Raw genomic sequence first — 22,990 nt, forward strand, 5'->3', positions numbered from 1 at the left:
TTTTATATGAATACCTGCCCTCTGAGAAAGAGTGTAGGTAAAAAGAAACAAAGATTAAATCCATAATAGGAACTATGCAAATCCTAGCAGACAGGCCCCAGAACTTGTCTCCGTATTAGAAGGTGATCCACAAATAAGAGCAGAGTCTGTGTGTGCAAGTGTTGTTAAAGAGACCAGCTTGTCATCAAGCTCTCTTTCCATGACACACAACATGAAGAGTTCCCTGTAGTCCTGTAGCTCCCCGACCCCCTCCCTGGTCCTGATACCATGTCCACCACCACAGGCCTTACAACTTCAGGGGTGCTACGATTGGTGAAAAACACCCAGAAAAGGGCATGGCAAGTGACTAAATCCACCCTGAGTCTTGCTCCCCACACCACGCTCTCTGCTCACTAAATCAAGCATCCCATATCTACCTGGAGGGAGGAGTCTTTTCTAGTTTGCACAAAGGCACCATACCATCTAGCAGAGGCCCCGTAGTTGTGCCTCGTTGCATTACTGTAGCTGTCTCTGACCTACTTCTAACAACATAGCAACTTCATTGAAAGTGCTTGATAGATGTCCATACCTGCAGAGCTTTACCACAGCAAACCCCAGAAAGAGATAAAAAGAAAATGTGAAAAAAGTCAACATCCAAAATAAAGGCTCAGAATTTTCCAGAATTGTGGAAACATGAGTTCTCAGACAAAGGAAGCACTACATATGCCAAGAAAAATAAGTAAAAAGAAATCCACACCTGATACATTTTAGTGAAACTGCAGAAAACCAACAACAAAGGGAAAATCTTAAAAGCAACAAGAAAAAATGATCCACGAATTACAGTTAGACTCTCCATTGCAATAAGGGAAGCCAGAAAAGAGTGAAATAGTATTTTCAAAGTGCTGCCAGAAAATAACTGCCAACTTACATTCTCAGCACAACTGTGTTTCAATCACAAAGGCAAAACAAAGACATTTGGGAAAACAAATGTTGAAATCATTATGAAAAGATCTTTACGAAAGAAACTACCAAAGGTGGTTATCAAGAAGAGGGAAAATGAGCCTAAGAAGGAAAATTCGAGAGACACAAGGAGAAATGTTTAAACTTGGAAGTGAATCTAGTAACATTGTTTGTATAAAATAGTGATAGTTTTTAATTTAATGGCTTAAAAAAAGAAACACTCAAGATGGGAGAGAGAATTTGATTAGAATTAAAATATATTAATGATCTGTGTATTCTTCCAAAGAGAGACTAAGGCATTGATTACTGACTTTGTTAAATTTACTTCCAAATTTCAAGGGTAATCACTAAAACAAGACAAGTAAAACTAACAACTCTCAAACCAAAAGAGGGAAGAAAATAGAATTCAAAAAATACAAACAAAATATGATCCATCAAACCCCCAAAGGCAAAAAGATAAATGGAAGAAGCATAGAAAATATAAACCAAATAGAAAGGAAGATGTAAGATGGTTAAAAAAAAAAAAAAAAAAAAGCCCAAATTTATCAGTAAGTATAATTGTATTAAACTTACCAGTTAAAAATAAGAGTATCAGACTAGATGAAAAATAAAACCCAACTGTATGTTGTTTATAAGCGCTATACCAGAAACATACCTAAGAACACAGAACAGTAGAAAATAGAAGGATAGGAAAAGGAAAACTACCTATCTTTCACCATGCAAATACTAACCAAAATAGGGTTGGAACAACTATAATAATAGCACATGAGATAGACTTTGAGACCAAAAAACACGTTTTTATGGATAGAGTGTCCCAACACAATGATAAAAGTTTCAACTCCCCAGGAAGATATAACAATTCTAAAATTGCATATAACTAATAAAATAGCATCAAATGATATAAATCAAAAGTTGATAGAAAATGGACAAATCCTTTCTCATAGTGGGAGATTTTGACACACCTTTCTCAATTCTTAATAGGTCAAAGAGATTTAAAAAAAAAAACTAGTAGAAATATAGTGGCATTTTGTTGTGCAATCATTTTATTTTTTTAAATGAGAAATATAAATAACTGCCACTCTGCACATAAAGACTTGATCTAATCCTAGTAAAAAGCAAAGGAACCTTATGCTTTATTTAAGCTTTGTAGTGGTGGTATGTATAATTTCCAGTAGGCATTTTGAAAATTGTAAATTGTTTAGAGACCTTTTACATTACTAACTCAATTTCATACACTGTTCTAGTGAAACCCACACACTTTAAATATATTAACATTGAAGATTTGAACAACACAATTCATAAATTTGATTTAATGAACATATAAAGAAATCTGTATCCAATAACTTAAGAATACATATTCTTCTGAAGAACTCATGAAATATTTATGACAACTGACCAAATGTAGGCCATAGAGCAATTCTCAAGAAGTTTCTAACAAATGATATCTGACCACAACAGAATTAAATTTAATATCAATATATAAAAGTCAATTACATGTCTATACAGAAATAGAAAAATGTAATTACCAAAAAAAATTATTCTATTTCATTTGAAATAGAAGAAGAAGAACCTAGGAAAAAATAATACTAGCATCAAATATTCACATGTTTCTTATTATTTCCCAGAACTATTTCTATTTGCTTTACATAATAATTCATTTGCTATTTACAATAGCCTCTTGAAGTGAGCAGAATTATTACCCCCATTTTAAAGATGAAGAAACAGAGGCACAGAGAGGTTGCATAAGTTTACACAGCTGATAAATGGCAGAATTCAAACCAGCCAGTTGGGTACCAGATTCCACACTCTTGGCCCCTATTCTTCACTACTTCTCTAAAGGCACGAAAGATCTTTCTGGGGAAACCCATAAAGCTTTATTGAGAGATCCAGATGTAATAAATCAGTGGATATACCATATTTTTGATTAGAAAGAACATAGATCATTAAGATATAAATTCTCCCCCAAAATTGTTGCCTAAATTCAATGTAATTTCAGTAAAATCTCAACGAGTTGCTTTTAGGAATTCAACAAACTGTTTCTAACCTTTACATGACAAGAACAAATAGTCAATAGACTTATATTCTGTAGTAATTAGAATGATGTGGTACTAGCACAGAAATAGATAAATTTAACCCAAGGAACCGAACTTAATTTCTGTTACCACCTTTATGCTACTGCCTATTCTGGCTAGACAGAGCTTTCAACCTGTGGACCAAATTCTTCCTCAAAGTATCAAATGATTTTGGTGAATAATTTTTACCTTTATCCTCAAACGTGGTCAGACAAAAAATTTCTGCAATTCTAATAAAGTCTATTGATATAATTAGTGTCACCAGTTGTAATTTAGAAGAATATGGAACTCCAAGACTTGTATACAGAGGGGGCCATATAATTGTTTGGCCAAATCAGGAGAACTCTATTTATAATTAAATTATACCTGTCAAACTAGAATGGATAGTCAGTCTATTTTTACTTCATTCTGTGCTCTTTTAATAACCAGTTTGAACAAATTGGTTCAAACTTATCACTTATGCCAAGTATTTCTAGGCCAACTGATATCTTTAAAAATTATTGGTCAGAGTAATTTAAGGATCATAATATATGTCTTTCTATAATAAGTCCACCTTGACTATTAAACTAAGTAGTCAACACCCACAGTTGAGCAGTGGGTACAGAATAGTATTAGAGATAATCATTCTGCCTATAAAGCCTGGGCAGTGGGATTGGAGTCTTGAGTTCATATTCTTTCTCTGTCCCATGAATCCTTGTGACTTTTGGAAAGCCAATTAACCCCTCTGAATTTAAATTTCCGCATTTGTAGAATATAAAAAATAAAACCTATATTTCTGGGCTGTAGTAAAGAATGGACAAGATAACAAATATAAAAAGCTAGTATAACTCCCAGCCCATAGTAGGTGCTCAATAAAGAGTAAATGTAGTGTAGTTATTATTGATAGTAATGTAATGATTGTTATTACCTGGTACCACTGGTTCCAAAGGAATGAGTGTTGCTTTACTCTTTTAAAAATAACTTGAGTGTTTCCATTAAAACCCATTCTTTGAGTGTTAATCCCAAAGGTGTACAGCCCAACCCCAGTGATGCCTGAGGCTCGCCTTCTAGAACTTCAGCATGATACCCACAGTCAAAACCTACTTCTGCTATGCTCTGCCTCCTGGATACACTGAGTGTTTGCTCAATGCAAAGCCCTTACCCATCCATCCAGATCCCTGCAGATCACTCACTTCAGGGTTGTTCCAGATCAATGTGTAGCCCCAAGAAGTATGCTCTCTCAGTCTCCAGATCTCCATTCTTCTCCTCTCTGGCCCATCTTATATCCATGGAATATATCTATGGCAACCAACATTATGACTTCTGTCACATAAAAAGTATAACATTTGTTCATTCATTTGTTCATCATAAACTTAATACAATTGGTTTAAAAATTTGGGCTCCAGGGTGAGGCAAACCTTCCCAGTTTCCTAAGGGGACCCCAGCCTAACCTCAAGCCACAAACATGGTAGAGCCAGAACTCTCATTTATTCCAATTGTTGCATAATCGACATAGATAAAGAGGCATAATTCCCTTGAAAGATTCTCAAGGTCCTCCTTAAAGTGTGTTTCCCTCACTATTGTGGTTCTAAACTATGGCCACAGCCTCAAGACCAAATTACAGCCTTTGGCGGCCGTTTTCAGTTTGGTGGTTACGGCAATGATTTTGGAGTCACGAATCCTGGAGATTCAGCCAACTATTCCCTGGGTAACCACAAGCAAGTAAGCTGCCCTCGTCTCAGTTTTTCTATCAGTCAAATGGGGGAATTTTTCCTTTCTTCCAGTTACCTCAAAGGCATATATTATGACAATTAATTACCCCAAAGTCACAGTAAACATGGAACTTTCCACACGGTAACAAAGCTATTGTCAGTTTTTCCCTTCAAAGTATAATTTAAAGGATACTTTAGTTTTTGGATGTCTGCATGTTATAGCTGGAGGTTCATTGAGGGGTATTTTTCTCTAGAGTTACTGAGCCACATACTCAATTGCTTTAGTGTGTTGACAGAGGCTGTAGCATCTTTCGAAACATTAAACCAAAAAGCCTGCATTCAGCTCAAGAGAACAGCAATGCTAAATCATGCTAGTGGCTTTCTTTAATCTCAAACACCCAGGCTTCTCCCTAATATAAGTATCTGACACCATTTGAAAAATATCCTAAAGCATATCCTTTGATATTCACAGGTAAATAAGGTCTGGTGAAAATTCCCACCTCTGCTTCCTGTCCTTGTGCAACATGAGTATACTTCTTTATTTGCCATGTTTCTATTACTTTTAGTTCTAAAGGAATCCTTTTTCCACACTCCATATTTTAATATTTTAACACTGATAAATTTTATTAGCCCTTTGCATACAACCATTAATAGACCTATGAAGGTGAGAATCCACCTACAAATATTACTTTCAGAGTAGCTTTGAGAAATAACTTTAAGCTTGAGTTCCCATAGTTGATAAAAAGCTGGAGGTGGGAAAAAATACCGTAGATGATAGAGGCTCTGTTCATCCCTCTGGCAGCAAAATCAAAGCTGTGATGGAAACAAGGAGTGGCACAAGGAAAAAATCACCTGGTGTTTTGATGAACAAGCCACACAACTATGAAGAAATCCAAGAAATCACACTGCAGTGGCAGAAGGTAGGATGGGGCAAGGACGTGGGGCTGCCTGGGCGCGAGCGGCTCAGTGAGATGGAGGCTGCATCAGCAGCAGACGTTTCTTAAAGGAGTCTCATTGGCGAGCAAATTTTTGCAGTGACAGATCTGCTCACTCTGAGCATGTGTCGATTTGGCTGCATGCAGGGGACACTGGAGACTTACAGGAAGACACTGTCGGAGTGAGGGCTGAGGCAGGACTCACTCTGTACAGAAGTGCCGGGGTTATCCATTGTTTCTTGTTGAGCCCACCCCTCTCCTAGTGCGTGGACACAGTGCCACCATAGCTATGACATCATCAAACTGGAAAACAGAGGTCACTCTGCCCAGAGGACTCTCTGAAACCCCCACTCCTCCCCCAATTCGTGGCTCCACCCAAGCCACATCCAGGTGTATCCTCAGTGAGTCACGTGCTCCTTGCTGAGCAGCGCCTAGACTCATACTGGAGCCAGCTGGCCTCGGTTTCTGGTCTGGCCTTTTGAGGCAACTGTAAGCACAGCATCTATGGATTACTTGAATCTTAACAGGTGGCCCCAGCGGGGTAGAGGCTTGGGCTAAATTTGGCCTGCAGCTGAATCCCTCTCAGGACTGTGCCACGGGACATCTACTTCACAAATTCACACTAATAAGACTAGGAGACTTAGGAGCTTTTCTTAGTACATAAAAACAGACAGAAAGGCAGCCAAAATGTGAAGACAAAGAAGCAGAAATCACATGAGAGAAGAGAACAGAGATCCAGATAGAATGGAGTCAAGTAACCTAACTGATGCAGAGTTCAAAACACTGGTTATAAAGATGTTCGATGAACTTTTGGGAAGTGTAGATAAATTCAGTGAGATCTTCAACAAAGAGATGAAAAACATAAAAATGAAAATGGAAATTGTGAAAGGGAACCAGTCTGAAATGAAGAACACATTATCTGAGAAGTATATTAAATGAAATAAACAAAGGAATAAACAAAGTGAATAAAGAAAAGGATCACATGCCCTGTCTAGAGGATGGGAAAGCCAAGGACACTCAATCAGAATGGCAAGAGATAAGATGTCAAGACTATAAAAATAATTTAAGGAGCATATGAGACACTATTAAGGGTCTAAATATCCATCTGATCGACATACCTGAAGAAAATCAAGATGTTGAACAGCTGTTTGAAGAAAGAATGATGGAAAACTTCCTGATGAAGGAAATGGACATAAAACCCCAGGAAGCTCAGATAATCCCAAAAAACATGAATCCAAAGAGGCCCACACCAAGACATATCATAATTAAAATGTCAAAGGTTAAATACAAAGAAAGAATATTAGAAGCAGCAAGAGAAAAACAGATAGTTACCTATAAGGAAGCACCCATAAGACTGGCAGCTGATTTCTCAAAAGAAACTATGCAGGACAGAAGGGTTTCGCACAAAATATTCGACATGATGAAGACCCAAGATCTACAACCAAGAATATTTTATCCAGCAAAGTTATCATTTAGAATTGAAGGACAGATAAAGAGCTTCCTAGACAAAAAGCTAAAGGAATTTATCACCACCAAGCCAGTATTACAGGAAACATTGGAGGGATTTCTTTAAGAAGAAACAACATGTATCAAAAACAGGAATAAAGAATGGTAATAACTACATTCCTGTCAATAAGTACCTAAATGGAAAAAAATTAAGTGATCCAACTAAAAGATAGAATGGCTAAAAGTATAAGAAAACAATACCCCTACATATGCTGCCTACAAGAGACTTCAGATTAAAAGACACACACAGATTAAAAGAAAGGGATGGAAAAAGAGATTGCTTTGATGAACCTGGAAAGTCAGACAGAGAAAGATAAACACTAAATAATTTCAATTATATGTGGAATATAAGGAATAAAAAGAACAAACTAATCAAAAACAGAGTCACAAATATAGTGGACAATCTGATGACAGACAGAAGGGAGGAGGGTTTGGGGAGCTGGGAGAATGGGGTGAAGGGTTAAAGAAGTACAAATTAGTAACTGAGAGATGGTTTTGGGGATGGGGAGCATGACATAGGGAATGCAGTTAGCATTAATACATTGACTAGGTGGAGGGTCAGGGAAGGAGGGGGAGCAATTAGGGGGATTGTTTTAAAAACTATATAAATGTCTAAGACAATATACTGTATACTTGAAGCTAATTAAAATAAATATTTTTAACAAGTGTAGCCCTTGAGAAAATAAATTATACAGTTAGCAAATCGGTTATTTTTAAAAGAACTTAAACTATATTACTATTTTTTCCTCTTTAGTATTTTTCATGCATATCACTTCTAAATAAGAATGTAAATTTTGATAATTTCATGGAATATTAAAATGTAACATAATGGAGATTATGAATACATTCTATTTTGTTTTCTAGAATGGTTAGTTGACCCCTGAAATAGAAAACTCATCACACTCATTCTCTCCTGGTGTAAATAAATAAAAAATTATAGTACTGGGGATTTTAGCTAATTATAGTCCACAACTTTAGTGTGTTTCATTATTAAGGCTTAACTATATATATATATATATATATATATATATATATATATATATAGTTAAGTATATATACACATATATGTGTGTCTTAAAAGGATTCAAAAAAGTTCTGTATTACATAAGCATTAGATATGGGAGATTAATTCACTCTAAACTGGGATGGTGTAGTGGAAAGATAATTCATCAATTTGAAATTCAGCTTTCCGGGTTCTGATTCAAGTGTCATATTGATTCTGCCACTGACTCTCTTCAGGACTTTGGGTAAATCCATTCATATTTTGGAGATCTAGTTTCCTGGTAGTTGTGAGTTGAATTTTGTCTCCCCCCCACCATGCAAAACTAAAAAAGATATATTGAAACCATAACCCTCAGTACCCCAGAATGTCACCTTACTTGGAAACAGGGCCCTAGAAAATGTGATAAGTTAAGATGAGGTCATACTGGAGTAGGTTGGGAACCTGATCCAGAATGACTGGTGTCATTTTAATAAGTCATTCGAGACAGAGTCACATAGGAAGGACACCCTGTGACAATGAAGACAGAGACTGGACTTCTGTAATTTCAGCCAAGAAATGCTAAAGATTACCTGCAAATGCCTAAAAGCTGGGAAGAGGCAAGGAAGGATTCCCCTAGCAGTGGTTCCCAAACTTTTTGGCACCAGGGACCAGTGCTCCTATAAGAATCTAACACCTGATGGTTTGAGGCGGTGATGCTAGCACTGGGGAGCAACTGCAAATACAGATGAAGCTTCACTCACTTGCCTGCCCCTCACCTCCTGCTGTGTGGCCTGTGCTGTGTGGCCTGGTTCCTAACAGGCCTCAGCCGGCTCGTGGCCTGGGGTTTTGTGCACCCCTGCCCTACAGGTTTGAGAAGGAGCAGAGCCCTGCCACACTTTGGAAACTTCCAGCCTGCAGAACTGTTAGACAATAAATTCCTGTTATTGTGAGCCACCCAATTTGTAATACGTTTGTTAAGGCAGCCCTAGGAAACTAAAACACAATCTTTAAATTGAGAGGACTGGACTCTGAAAGCTTCATTCATAAATACATTTTTATTATTCAAAGTCAGGTGTCAACACACTTTCTATAAAAGGCTAGTTAATAAATAATTTAGACCTTGCAGGTAATGCAACCCATCACTAATATTCAACTCTGCTAATAAAAAGCTGTCACAGACAATATGGAAATAAATGAGTATGGCTGTGTTCCAATAAAACTTTATTTGTGGACACTGAAGTTTGAATTTTAAATAATTTTCCTATGTCACAAAATATTATTCTTTAAAAAAATAAATCCCCACCATTAAAAAATATGCAAACCATTCTTAGCTCCCGGGCCACACCAAAACAGACGGGGCTGGATCTGGTCTGCAGGCTGCAGTCTGCTGAACCCTGTTCCCAGTTGTTGATATAAGTTTGACTGATGAGATAGACAACAGGAAAGAAAAGCAACATGCAGCCTTTTACCCAAGACACATGAGCTAAGCAGTCTGACTTTCTGCAGATGATAATTGTATTCATGGAGCTATGTCTCTCTATAATAAAAAACATTTTTATAAAACCACTGGAGAATCACATTTGAAAATGCTTAATAGAGCAAGTAGTTTTTGTTGTTGTTTTGTTGTTGTTGTTGTTGTTGTTTGTTTGTTTTTAATGCCATTGTATTACTTTATCTCTTTACTGGTCAAAGTTAGTTTAACAGTAGACCAAATATTAATAATAAAAACTATCATCCTTTATTGAACACTTACAGAGTGCCAAGCACTCTACTAAATGCTTTATACAATTATTTCATTAATCCTAAAATAACCCCATAGATTACATAGTCATATATTGTGTTTACAGATGAGGCTTAGAAACATTAAGTAATGTGCCTCAGGCCACACAGCTAGTACCTGAGCCAGGAATAAATCAGGTGATTCTGACTCCACGGTTCATAATTAAGCCACTTTATATACCGTTGTTAATTTCTTGCTATGCTTAATTTCAAATGTTTCATTTCTAAATATATATTATAGTTTATCATAAATTATAATTTTTATTAATTAGTGTCAAGATCTGCAATTTTATTAATAATAACCAATTTAAATCAAATATATAATTCACAATAATAAAGAATAGAAGGAAAATGTACTTCATTCTACTCATTAAATTAGATCATATATAATATTTGATTTCTTTACCACAAATACTGGCATTACATGAGCAAATGACCCAGCCTTAATCTGAAACTACTTAGCTCTGCAGAAAACACAGAGTACAATGTATAACCAGATACTATTTTATAATATACTCTTTTCTTACCACCCAAATGAAAGAGGTGGGAGAGAACTAACAAACTACCCTGTTGATAGTGTACGTGATTGAATTCCTCATTCAAGTGTATTGACAGATGGCAGAAAAGAGAAGAAAGGATAGAGATGCCAGGGAGATGGAGGATGGTGTAATCAAATACAAAACCATCTGGATCCTGTCCCTTTGTGGCCTAGTGTTTGGGTTTAAGTTAAACCTTTTGTATCATCACCTGACAGATCACAGGATGAATTTCTAACCCGAAGCATTCTGTCGGCAAGCACAGAGCAGCAAAGTATTCTTTGAGAAAATTATGCACTTCATCTAGAGAAAGGTTAAGTCAACGAAATTATTAAAATGGTAGAACAGGATATGAAGGCTTAACCTCCAAGGATGCCATCATACCTGGCACACAGAGAGCATATAATATGCCCATTATAAAATATCCACAGAGTACAAATCCAGCAATCTGCTTTGTGTTACTTTCTAATAAACGTCAGTGAAGAATATGTTTATAACTTGAAATTTGGGCAGGGAGGGGGGAATCCAGTAGCTTGCTACATGGAAATACATTCTCCTTGTCGATTCCAAGAAAATGTCAAATCAGTACAACTGCTCCAAGACTCTCGGTCTTCACTTCTGCATTGATTAAGCTGCATGCGCTATGTTTTTGGCATAACGAGCTGCATTCATGGTGGGTTGACATCCAATGGCTCAATAAAATAGCAGGCCCCACAGATTTCAGTGAATGCAATATTCACAGCTACTCTGCAGTTGAACAAATTAAGACAGAATAAGCAACTTTATTCAAAACAAGTTAGAAATAGAAGTCAGCAATGAGATTCAAGACCAGCTTCAGTTCTACTTACCTTCTCCGGGGATGGCGGGACTACAGAGCTTAATTTTGATTCCATTGTGTCAATGGTGGCTATCTAGAATCAGTTCTCACTTCCAAAGCTACAACAGAATTATGGAACTCTCACTACATCTTATTGGAAACCAGCTTTTGCCATTTAATTTGCCTCAAATGACACTTATTACAGACTTTACTAGATCTAGAGGTAAAAAGGTTGACTAAAGATAGACCTCGCCCATGAAAACCTGAGATCTAATGACCGGGTCAGGGGATCCTCAAAGCAGACAGTTTCAATTAAATAAAGCTAAAGGATAAGAGAAAGGTACTGAGTGAATGGGAAGCTGGAGGAGGGGCACTAAGTCCTAACTGGGAGTCCTGAAAGGCTTCTAGGAGGGAATAATGCCTAAAATGCATCCCGAAGGGTAATGAGGATTTAGCCAATTGAAGAAAGGAGGAAAGGGCATCTCAATCTGTGGAAACTTTATTGGCAAAACCAAGAGGAAGGAAAGATCATGGAATAGTCCAGAGAACATGCTCCCAGGAGAGAGAAACTACTAACCTGAAATATCCAGTTCATGGCCTTCCTAAACAGAAAAAAAAATTGCCTGGACAATATTATTAAAAGCTTTAAATTCACAATATAAATTGTAACTTGGAAACCTATTGTTACTATATGATGCCTATATCTGGATGGAGAATTTAGTCTTAGAACTATCTTTTATATAAATTTATTTTTGGAAAACCAAAATACTTTCTCTCATGGTTGGTGATATAGATCATGCCTGGTCTCTAGTCAGTGCCCTATTTGATTGAAAGCTTGTTGTGACTCCAGGTAAGAACAAATGGAAACTCAATGGCCTCTCAAGTATAATTCCTGAAAATTATTTACTGAATAACCACACACACGGCATTTCTTCTCAGGGCTTCTAGACAGTACTTTGCACTTCTATCTCCCAAGCACTTTGTAAAAGAAAAGAATAACAATGGTCAGGAAACCAAGAGCAGTGTCTTCTCTGCCCCAAGGTCACCACTGGGTGCCAAGTTGTGGAATTTGGCAGGCAGCCACCCCCAAATTTGAAGGGAACAACTTTCATTATTAAAATATATTCATACCCACCTAGGTTTAGGCCTTAAGAGAAGACACTCTAGATGGGGAAAGGTAGTTGTCCAAGAACCTCCAACTTTATCCCCATTGAGTTTTTGTTCCCCTAGTTTCCATGCATTGATGATGGTACCACTACCCCCTGATGCTACCTCTAGGACTTAGGCACTAGAACAGTACACGGTACTTTACATTCTCCAACTGCATCAGGATGAAGTTTCCAAAAACTTATAGAAAAGAGTAACAATAATACTGGAAGGACAATCTCTAGGTAAGCTAACAGGGTACTGGCTTCTCACCATCCAAAATTCAATTTGTAGGATAAACACTTAACTCCAAAAGGCCATACAACTTCATTAGCGCCCTATACTCATTTCTTTCTCCTGTTCTCCGTCCTGCCCTGTGAGATGTAGTAATTTTCTCTTCTACCGGGTCAGGCACCTGGTCACCAACACCCTTCCTGGCCAAGACCAAGAAAATATTTTCTAACTGCATTAGAGTGTAGTGGTTAAAGAGGCCCTGAGTCAGACTGCCTGGGTTTGAACATCAACGCCATTACTTACCAGCTGTGTGACATTAAGTAAATTACGTAGCCTCTTTCTGTCTGTTCCCTCATCTGTAGAATGGGAATAATAATATAGTAGTTAAAATTAAATAAGAAAATGCATATGCTATATTTGGCACACTTAGTATATGATTAATAATTATTTGTGGTTATGTTTCCTATCTAGGACTCTAAATTTTGGAAGCCATATTTTTGTATAAAGGGCATGAATTTTCACCAAACCCTGGTCATTGGACTAATACATGATGTCACTCTTCAAGTGTGCGCCTTCTACATAGCTAGCTATAGGAGGTGGCACGATCTCTGCTCCTCAGAGAATCGTTTCATAAGTTGGTCCCACTCTTGCTGTTCTATTATCGAGCTGTTTTTTCCCTAAAATTATTTCCCTCACAACTTGTAACTACACATTTACACATCTGTCCACTTGTTTTTTTTTTTTTGTCTCAACCACTAGACTGTAAGATACACAAAGACTGTATAAGATCATCTAGGTTTTACTTACCAATAAAATAAACAAACTAGGGCTTAGAATATCACTAGGTTTTAGAACTGTGTTACTATTTTTTTAATTAATGTACATTAATTCATCAAAAGTATATATAAAGTGACAGGAATTTTGTTTCATAATATGGACAATGGCATTAGGAGAAAGACAAATTCCTCTGGACTACATGTTGGGCTAGAAATTTGTACGGAGGCTTGATAACAAAAAAGTTTTGTACATAGAAGAAACGCAAGGATAAGAAAAAATTCCCATCTAAGAGGAAAATCAACATAGAGTCTTGAGCAAGAACCAAAAATCAAAATCGTCGTTACATTTTCTCTCATTCTGATATTCCGGTCCTTCATGGAAGGAAGAAATGGGAACAGGGTCATGTGGAAGTCTCTGAAACTTAGAGGAGCATGGGATTGCAGTGCTTTACCCTACCCCCGGCAATTACATTGTTAATTATAAGGGACATTTCTTTGCTATTTAGTAGTATGGCTATTCTACAATAAGGGAAGGAAGGGAAGAAGGAAAGGGAAAGAAAGGGAAGGGAAGAGAGAGGGAGGGAGGGAGGGAGGGGAAGGAAGGAAGGAAGGAAGGAAGGAAGGAAGGAAGGAAGGAAGGAAGGAAGGAAGGAGAAAACAAACATATTTCTAGCTATAAGAGGATAAAATAAAAATTGGGGATCCTTTACTCTTTTTCTGGAGAAAATTGTCTTCTCCACTCAGTATGGGGCAGAATACAAAGAACCTAAGAGGAGTAATGAATTCTCGACATTACTGTTTTAGCGTTTCACTATGCACTTGCGCCTGAGTCTTCCTTTCCTGGGCCACATACTTCTTTGCAGAGAAAAGGACATGCTCCAGAACACTGGATATGGAAAACTAGGCACCTAAGTGCCATTAATTATAACACTTTTTACTTTGCTGTCTTCACAGCAGTTTTGTCCAGGATGGACTAAATAATATCTTATCTAGGTAAAAATAGCAGATATTAATACCTAAGTCCTATACTAGACATTTATCATTTTGTAGTTATTCAGCACTTGACTCTCTCCACACATACACACTTTCCCAAAAGCACGTCAGTCCTCTCTTGGGGATAATTCAAGTATGTAGTGTTAGTAGGAGGGTACAAAGTGCCACCTCTTACTGCCATTTCCCACTAGCTCCCTGGTACACCTGAAAGCCAGGCAATCAAACATCACTCCTGGGCCTGAGTGATGCAGAGGAAGAAGACACACAAGTAGAGGTCAAATCCATTGCTGTGGCACACAGGGTCCCAAAGACCTGGCAGCTTCGGAGGTGAAATTTTGATTAACTAAGATCCTGATGCCAGAGATGTCCTAGCTCTTGTTGCTTTCCTACAGCCCCCAATATCCTGCCAATTTCTCCTTTGGATTAGATTTTTAGGGTTGGTCCCCACTGCAGGCAACCAAGATCTCAGACCATGGCAGCTACGTCCAGCTATGTTGGTTATACTTTGTACAAGAGAACCAGCAGGAGAAAATTATGGGGGTTGAAATCCATCCTGTCCTCTACTTGCCAAGATGATGGGGCTATATTCCCCTGGAGGAAGGGGTAGCATTCTCCAATTTTTTTGGTGGGCAGTGGCCCTGCCCCTGACTGATGTATCCCATTTTTCGGTTGTAAAATAGAGGCCTAGAGGTTAAGTCATTGACATGTAAATGACGATGAGTTATGTAGTGATATTGCATTGGGCTATTCTGCTGCCTTTCTACCTATACACTGAACCATCTATTTATTCCTGCAAGGAAAATGTGAAAGGAGAAAGCACATTCTTGCAACAATTCATCCTTCTATGATATGGCCTATGACAATCTTGGGTAGCTGTAATTTGCCTAAAAGTATTAAAAGGTTTGGAATTTTAAAAGATATTTACAAATATCTAACATTCTGTGCTATACTACAGTTTTTAAGTTAACCCTTTATAGCCATCATCAGTGGCAGAAACATTCAAAAAGCTCAAGAACTTTCCAAATATCTTAACTTGCTACAAGCTAGATTTTCCCTATTTTATAGAGAGAGATCTCAAATTATGCTGGCCAAAGGTCTATTCTAATCTCTTTAATTTTCCCATGACTTTTACATTTCCCACACACCTTTCTTTCCCAATTTAGACCACAAATTTATTTGGCAGGTCTGTAGGCTAGCAGATATTCCATACCTAGCATGTGAATGCCATTTGCTAAAAATGAAATCAGAGCATCACCATTTCTTTCATTAAGAATCTAACAGTTATACTTCCTTTGCCTTACAAAGTTTCCTTTTACTATATTAAGTCCTCTCATGCTCCTTCTATGTAACTTTAAGACACTGATCAAAATCTTTTGTTCCTACCTCCCCTTCCCATAAAAGAAAATTAGATTTGTTTTCAGGCTTTAATCCTACTAAAATAAAGTGAATCAGCTCTGTTTTCATTACTGTTCAGTCATTCCATCAATCACTGAAGGGAATCACTAAAAGCAATCAGTGAACAAGGTCAACAGCGCTCAGCGGAGGGCCAACATAATGGAACTTCAGCAGATCAAAATGAAGACTGGAAAAAGGATGACAGTGCTTCATACCCCTAAGAGGCCCAGTAGGACTCCCAACTCGCCTCTGAATGGGAAGGGTGAAGAAAAGCGAGAGAAGGAAATCATCTTTATTGCATATTAAGTCTCCTGATACTGAGCTTGTTAATGTACCAAAAAGCGAAAAGTTTCACCATTTCTCCATACAGTGACTTAGGTTTTCGACTTTGAGACAAAGAGCCTAAATTTTCATAGGTCTGTTCTTCTCTAGCAGCGTGTTGTCACGTCCAATAAAGAACTGCAGAATCTTTCACAGACATAGAGATCAGTTGGGGTTAACTGGTTGTAACCTACAAAAAACAACTTTGATTTACTTAAGCAAAAAAGAATTTTGGTGGGAAGAAGTGAGAGTCATGAGACTCAAAGACAAGGCCAGAGAGCCAGGCCTGAAAAAGACAGAATCCAAGATGCTGAGGTAGGAAGAGGGTCTCAGAAGCAGGAACTATTCAGTGGTCAGGACTGAATGAATTCTGAGTTTTCTCATCTTTGTTTCTCTCTGCCTGAGGTATAAAGTCCCAGGAAAAATGTTTATTTGGCCTAGAATTGGCCATATGGCTATTCCCTTCTGGTTAGGGCTGGACAGAGAACCTTGATTTTTTGTCTTATGACTGCAGAAAAACGAAGGTGTGGTGGAGGTGAGGCAGGGGAGCAGGAGTGAGGAGGCGGTGGCGCCAATCACCGACAAGGAAATCTGGGTGTTGCTATGGACATAAGCAGCAATGTGTCCTGGATAGCTGAGATGAAGCCAATGGCCACTACAGTGTTAAAACAAATTGTTTTGGCCCTAATGGCCAAGAGTTATCTATTCAACTTGCATTAACACCACACAGAGCACATGTAGATTTTTCATATGCTAACAGCCTAGTTTCAGTAAATAACTTATGCAAGTTTTTTTCCTCTCTAATCCCACCCCCCACCCCCTGCACTTCCACCCCTGACTTATGGATGTTGCCATCTCCCTTTGTTTAAAGAACTAGATCTCTGAAGGCGAGGCATCTCCCCCAACCCCCCACCCATGTGCTCACGGCCCACACCCAGGGCCTGGCACACCTGGGGTATGGTCCGTGGCTCCACCTGAGGCGAGAACTAAGGACCTTCTGCGTGTAAAGCAGATGTGCTAACCATTATACTATGGAGTCACCCCTAAATAAATATTTTTTGAATGAATTTTTTTCTATGTTATTCTCATCCTTTCCTTATGCCATTTATATTTCCTAATATTTAACAAATATGCCTTATTCAAGACTGATGAAATAGAACCCTTAAAAGTGAAGGTCCAATGCAGTGAAAAGAGAACTGAAATAGAATCTTTTCTAAAATACTTTGCCCCATGTGACCTTGGGGACAGGTCACAACCACTTTGGGTGTATTTCTTCATCTATAAAATGAAGTGGCAGAGAGAGGTGCTCTTTAAGAAACTGTCCAGTTCTTTAAGTCTAACATCATGGCCACAAATATATAGATGACAGAGATTCAGCTAACTTAGAAAAGAAATGTTTATAATTTTCACAGTATGAAGCAGCTCTACCCTGAATCTGGACAGAAAGCAAACGCTAACTTACTTGGTAGTATTTAGGAAAAATTGCCAATATTGTAGAAAATCTAGATCACTGTTATCAAACTATAAAGAAAGGCAGTGGAATCAGTTTTTCATATGAAATCTTACATTGACTCCCAATGTCTAAAACAAATAAAGGTCAAAAAATTTGAAGTGAAACAAAGAGCAATCTGTGGGCTCCCATCCCTGTACCGTCTCCCACAGGCTGCCTGGAACACCACTTGATACCACTCATCTAATTCCTGACTATCCCAGACTTTTCTGTACCTTGTGGTAGTTTTAAAATGAGATTACCAATTTCATTCAGACAAGAGAAATTAAGAAAAAAAAAAACTTTCCAGAAAAAAAGTATATATGCGCTTTCAATAGCATTTAAGACTTAAGACAATTTGTTAGTCTATCAATGATTACCTTTAACTTGAAAAACAAATTAAAATCTAACAGTAACTAATTTCCCATACTACCAACAACTAGTAATGTATAGTCTAAGACTATTATATCAGTGAAAATTCAGCTTCCAAAACATTTTTCTAGACTTATTTAACAGTTAAATTGTAAAATATGAAGAAACCTCTCATATATAAATCAGTAGCATTTAAAATTTTGCTTATAATTCTGACAAATTTAAGAAGACATCCTGTTTCAGAGAAAAGACACATATCTCCACAGCCAAAGTAATTTAGCAAATGCTTTTTTTAAAAAAATCATCAAAGGGGAAATTACTGAAAACATTAAATGACATAAAACAAATTATCATCTTTGTGCTTAATAATAGTAACTTTCTAAGCCTTAGCAAAGAGAAGCAATTTCTCTTCTTATAAAATCAGTGTTCTGTCCACTCCTCTACTTGGAAATACCATTATAAAAGTCATTAAAAGACATCCTATTATTTGGATCATAGGTTTCCAACCATAAAATGCCAACCATAAAGCTTGGAGTATGAGGTTTGCAAGATTCAAACATCCTTATTAAAGTCATCTTTACTTATTTACTAACAATAACAGATAAAGGCACATCATTTCACCTTAAATAAGGGATTAGTCTTGAAAATATAAACAAGATTCATGATCAGTTTATTGAATAGTTACTGAAGTTCAGTGATGCCGTATTTTGATGAAAGCAAAAAGTTAACGAATATTTTTCTGTAATACATTTTCAAAGCAGGCAACAATTTTTTAAACAGTACATTTTATAGTCATTGGTGATCCTACTGACCTCTTGGTAAGATATAAAGTTTGAATTGTCTAGGTACAATCAATTACATGACATGGCTCATTACATGGATTTGTGCCTTATAACCAATAAGGAAGGCAAAAGTCATCTCTCATTGTTAAAAAAAAAAAAATCTCTCTACTTCTTAGTCTATGCCGATTCTGCCAACCCTTCTGATCTCCTCATCAATGGTTTCAAGGTTCACTTTATTGTAAATACTTAAGACATACTAAATATAGCCTAGGGACATGCAGATGCCCGTCCCCTCATTACTTACCATTTACAGGCAGGACAGCCCCACTTCCAACTGCCGATAGCTCGAAGGCTTTCTCTGGCAGCTATCATCTACTCTGCACGCACATGGACCAGACCAGAAGTTACTGGGGAGTTACAATTTCCCTCAGACTAATCCTTGACCAATGACTGACTGGACACCTGGCCTGCAGCCCCTTGGTTTAGATAATTGATGTATGTTGTATATGGCCTTGCAGAGGTCCCAGGTAGAATTAAAGTCTAATTGCTAACAGTGGTAATTTGCTTGATATGTACTCTTTATTAGCTTCGCTGTATTTTTTTGCCTCATTTCTCTCATTGCCCTATCACAGCTGTAATAAACTACTCATACTCAAATACTTATCTCTAGGTCTGCTTCTGAGGAAACCCAAACTAAGAGGAGGAATAAAGATACAATAGGGGGTTTAGCGTCAAAGAATTCATAATCTAAAATAAGACCAATAATCAACAAAACAAAAATAACCAAGAAGAAAAACATACAATATTACACTGTAAATCAGTGTGCTGGCCCAGGTGAAGATAGCAACTGGAGGCTTAAACATCCCATGCACCATTGGAATGTTAGCTAATGGTCTTCCCTGTAACTCTATTACCTCCACTGGGAAAAAGCTGCAAGACTATCTCTAATAGTTACCTTACTCTAAAATGTCTTCCTACCTCGTTGTGATCAGTTTTAATACTTCCTGAATAACAGACCATAGCCAAAGGGTAGAAAAGAAGATAGGGTTATAAACTTAATTCCATGACAGCTATGGAACAAAAGAGGAAGTCAGAATGACAACATAGTGATTCCACTTGAGTTCAAACTATAGCTACTATTAAGTGAATTTTATCCTTACATTAACTTTTTGACAGCCCATCATTCCCCAAGGCAATGTATAGAGGGCAAAACCAAATCAATACTTTGGCTATCATTCACAATTAGTTTCTGATACGCGGTGAAGTGATTATCTGCAATGCAACATTAGTGGAAAAAAAACAAATATTGCAGAGCATTTTTTTAGAAGGTAGCATGTTGCGGAGTGACTCAGTGGATGCCTGAGACTGAGTGATCAGGGAAGGATGCCTGACTTGTGAAGATGAGCAGGGTAAGTATTCCAGGCAACTATTCCAAAAAGCCGCTGGCATGTTCAAGCAATAAGTGTAGTTTAATCATTTTCTGTTTAGGTGACTTATCTTTGATTTACTCTTCAGAAATGATAAAATATGACATTATTGAAGATCTAGTAAGTTTTGATAGAAGCCAGATAATGCTGGGCTTCATAAAGCTTAGATCCTATGCGGCTTTAAGAAGCCCCTGAGGGCATTTAAGGGGTACCATGACCTAAATTTTAACAAGATATCTGTTTTTTCCAGAAAAGATTGTAGGGCAGAAAAAGTAGATGTAGGGAGACTAGTTAGGTGATTTACATTATAGTAAATTCTAGTGAACAATGATGGTGGCTTAGACTCAGATACTAGTAAGTGGGAATAGACCCTGAATATATCAAAGTGTTTCTGGGTGGAAGTAACCAAATACACACCTAAAATGTCTTGAATAAGGAAATCTGTATATTACAGATTACTGTATAGTATAGAATCTGTATATTATAGGCTTATATTACAGAAAGCCAGCTGGAGCAGACCCAACAATGTCATCAAAGAATCATGTTCTCCCAGACTTTCTAACCACCTAAACCCTCAAACTGAAATGGTTGTTAGATGACTACCACCAGCAATTGAGACTAGACACTCTCTTATTCATATCGAAGGCTCGCTTTATGTGGCTATTTCAAGAGTCAGAATTCCTCTTTGCCAGATAGATGTCCCTCGTCCATTATTTCAATGACTTTTTTTTTTTTTTAAAGGCTGTTCGTTCCCCATCCATTCATTTGTATGAAAGATAGAGTTATGATTGGTTAAAGACCAAACAGAGCCCACCCTAAAGTGGGAATGGGATTAGCTTGTCTTGAGTCACATCATCTATGTGAAAGGATGGATAGCTGAGGGGAAAAATGAGTACTTGTTGGAAAGGAGGAAGGCGGGAATGGATGCTGAGTAGTCAAGCAGCGATATCAACTACATGCTTTGGAGGTGGAATTGACAGGGCTTGCCAATGGAATGCATACTGGCAGAGGGGAGGGTTCCAGAACAGTTCTTACAGTGTTGGCTTCAGCAGTTTGAAGGTAATAGTGTTTGCTGAGATGGGGAAGACTAGAGGAAAGATCAGGTTTAGGAAAGATAATCAAGGCTTCTGTTTTCATCAAGTTGACTTTAATATACTGATTAAACACGGGAGAGGTGATGGAGTTGTTAAATATAGAAGTATGAGGTTTTAGGGAGAAGCTAAGACTAAGAATGAAGAATAAAATACTACATACGGAGAATTTTTTCTTTTTTTTTTTTTTTTAGCAACTAAGACTGAATGAGAATAGAGAATGCATGGATAGAGCAAAAATTAGACCCATGCCAAGATTTTAGAGTACAAAAGGAGCCATTAAGGTGGTTAGAAAACTTGAGGGCAACTCCCCAGCATCATGTGTGGGCATAATGAGAGTAGTACAGATTATTAGCTCTCTGCCAAAAGGGTGGAAGATGTTCCCTCTTAACTTGGTAAGTGTGGGACAGAAGGTTATGGATATCTTTAAAAAATACAGCGTAGATCATGACATGCCATAAAAAGGTATTATTAATACACTACACAATCTTTCAAAAGAGAGTTGGCTCATCAGTCCTCTAAACATTTAGTGAGAATAGGATAAAAGAATATGGCATCCAATGGCAACAATTCCAATCCAAGGTCTCACGAAAAATGCTGATCATTATTCAAAACTATTTCAAATGAAATTGATTACTGAAAATAACATGGGAAAAAAGACCTGGATTCAAGTCTATATCTGACACATTAGCTATGCAAATGAGATAGCCATCCCTCTGGATACTGATCTGACACTGTCAAGACCTAAAGATGACCTTATAACCACTGACCAGAATATTAAGAAAACAGCCATCAAAAAATTCTTCACATGCTATATTAGCATGTCTGCCTATGTTTCACATATGATTACTTAAATATAAGGTCCTTTTACACTTTCCAAAGTTTTCTCTTATTATTTCATCTGATCACCTAGCAGTTCTGTCAGGTAGACAGGACAGATTTATGCTTGTCTTAGACAAAAACTTTTTATGTTCAAAATCATTTTGAGGCATAACTTAAATTATATTTCAGGTACCCAACTCCTATTTTGGTGTCAGTACTACACAATGTTACATAAATTTTACATTCTTAATTACTCAACAGTACCAATGATTCTATTTCTAAATGAGTAAGACATTCGAGTTTGAAAATATTCCTAATAAAAATTGTACATTTAGCTCCATTCTAAGTCTTATCAAAAAAATTCTTTACCAACCAAATTAAATATCCCACTCACAAAAGTAGATGTGGTAACAGTACTAAATGAATGTTATCTAGTGCCTGAGAATATGCATGTTAACAAAGAATCTTGAGCCAACTTCTCTAATTTTCACAAAAGACACCATTCTTAGAACTACAATCAAACCACTGTGGATTCTAAGTACTAATAATACTCTATCAACCATTAATATTGTTATTAATGGTTTAGGAATTAGCAATTTTAAATATTTTTAAAACACAGGCATTAAAGGATCACCTTAGAAATATCAATAAATATTGCCTAAGCTTTCAAAATACAGATGAGATTAAGGTTAAATATAACTTACAAGAAGTACCTCATAAATAAGGCCAACATTTAATTGATGTGGTTTAAGAAAAATATTGAATTGGAGATCCAATGAATTCTAGACTCAAGTCATTTAACCTCTCTAAGCCTCAGTTAACATTAAAAAAATTCATAACAAGAAATTTTACTGTAACTATATAATAAAGTCCCGGAAAATCATG

This window comes from Rousettus aegyptiacus, unplaced genomic scaffold (assembly GCF_014176215.1).
Source record: "Rousettus aegyptiacus isolate mRouAeg1 unplaced genomic scaffold, mRouAeg1.p scaffold_m13_p_13, whole genome shotgun sequence".
Taxonomy (NCBI): domain Eukaryota; kingdom Metazoa; phylum Chordata; class Mammalia; order Chiroptera; family Pteropodidae; genus Rousettus; species Rousettus aegyptiacus.